The sequence below is a fragment of the Echinops telfairi genome, unplaced genomic scaffold (genome assembly GCF_000313985.2).
Source record: "Echinops telfairi isolate 266 unplaced genomic scaffold, ASM31398v2 ScPeMD7_7469;HRSCAF=8507_0, whole genome shotgun sequence".
NCBI classification, from domain to species: Eukaryota; Metazoa; Chordata; class Mammalia; order Afrosoricida; family Tenrecidae; genus Echinops; species Echinops telfairi.
The window spans coordinates 37,317,386-37,319,586 of NW_022111372.1; positions in this window are offsets into that span (position 1 = coordinate 37,317,386).

Sequence of the window (2,201 nt, forward strand, 5' to 3'; positions counted from 1 at the left end):
TGCAAAGGCCTGAGCCCCTTCCAGGCTGATTCCCTGTTCTCCCCCAAATAATTCAGAGAAGTTACCCCGGACCGTCCGGCCTACGACGCCCTGCTGTCTGTACCTCTCTCCTGTGCTCAGTGGACGGAGTGTCCACGGAGACTGTTCAGAAAGGTCTCCGCTGTCCCAGGGGCGCGGCAGGCAGTGCTCACACTAGGAGCTCCTCTGGGAAGTTGGAGCTGTTCCCGGACACTTTCCGTCATCCCGCTTTAGGGGGGCTCGTGCGCACCCGACCGTGGGAATAGACAGTAGATACGCGCAGGCCGCTCGCCGGCTCCCCGCTGCTATCAGCGCACCCTCAGACCTATGGGGCAGGGGTGCGGGGATCCGGCGCCCAGCCTCACCTTGTCCACGATCTCTTGGATCTCCGCGGTGGCCGGCTTGGTTTCCGAGGTTCCTCCGCACATCATCTTGGCAGCGAGAAAGGGGGCGGTTGGCGCGGAGCAGAGAAAGCGAGTGGACACAGGTGACCCAGCGGGATGACTCTGAGGCCACTTCCCGGCCCTAAATAGGCGCGGTCACGTGACTGCCCAGCGGGGGCTCCGGGTCACGTGAGACGGGCGCGTGACTGAAGTCATGAGGCCTGGGCGGAGCCACAGTGGGCGGTGGCTGCAGCCGGGCTGTGAGGCTGTTCCGCCCGCCTATCAATATTGGGGCTTAAGACTGGCGTGCAGGGCAAAGAGCTTGGCCCTTGTCGCTGCGCACGCGGCCCCTGGACACAGGCTCTCCTGTTGGGCCTGGAGCGTCCTCTCCTGCTTAGGGAGGTGTCCACATCCCGGAGCTGCAGCTGAGTCCCTCGAGGGAAGCGGGGCTCCCGGATTCCAGCCCGATTTGGATTGGTTCAGGACACCTGCCTGATACTGGCAGGTTTGGGTCAAGGGTTTCTTTGAATAAACTTGGCCACCTAGACAAGAGATGCCCCTTGGATTGGTTTGGGGGCGGGGCTTGTGCTAGTGCTGACCATCTTTCAGAAAGTTCCAAACACTAGCTCGTCACCACCACATCCGCTCCAGGGATGCCTGGCACCTCTCCTCACTGGGTTCTGCCTCTTAGCCACGCAGGACCTCGTGGCCCTCAGAACAGAGCAGGAGCGGCCCAGAAACAGGTGTGTGTGGGGGTGGTAACCTTTCTTCACCTCCCCAGGTGGAGATCTGACCTGGCACTTCAGGTAGGTTTAGAGTCCCAGGGCAGGGCTCAAGCGACTGCTGCCTGAAGGACAGATGTGACCCTAGACAAATGGCATGGGGCTCTAAGAAAACAATAAAACTACAAGGCTTTAGAGGAAGAGAAAGTGTTAGGTTTCTGCAGTGGGTTCTACCTTGGTTCTTGCTTCACACACTGAAGGAACTCATGCCGAAGCACAAGCACGTTGTGTGATCCGAGGGGAATTTTAGGAAGGACAGGACAAGTTTCAGGTCTCACAGTCTCATAAAAGAGTCCACGCTATTTCTAGGAAGTGTGCCAATCTGCATGGAAGCTGTACTGGGGTTCAAAACAGGATGGAAAAGCATGTGGACAAGAGCACCCACGTGTGTGGACTCGGCAATCCTGGGAGGCCAAAGGCCCAGAAACCCTAGAGGCACAGAGGCTGTGGTGCCCAAGTAGGCCGGAGTGGACATGTGTGTCCGCGCAGGGCAGGTGGACCTCACCCTCCACCTGCCACTGAGTAGGAGCAGGGTCAGAGAGCGAGGCCTTCCCACAGCCAGGACATTTCAAGCCTCTGCCTGGAGAGGCGGGGTTGATGGTATTGGATGACCCCATTGGTTGAGTGAGGCCCACCTATGTGATTTACCTAAAGTAGGTGTGTCCATGATACTGGTTTTACCTGGGCCTTGGGGGCTTTGTGCATGCTGGGTTTGGGGTCTTCATAGGTGTTTCATAGATGTCTTTCCAACCTCTTCTATGGGGGCCTTTGTAGGCCTGGATGGGACAACTCCTCCTGCCCCCTAAATCTAGCTACCTAACAAAAGGACAGCCATTATGTCATTTTTCTCCCCATCCTGCAGCTATGTCAGGCTGGACTCCTTGGAACGTAGGCGGTTTTGACCTAAAGACCTTGTGTCTGATGCCCATCATTTACAGAGTAACACCAGTGGACATTAGCAAAGTCACCTCTCAAATAGGATCAAGCAGGCTATTGTTGCTGCGCTACTATAGCAAGA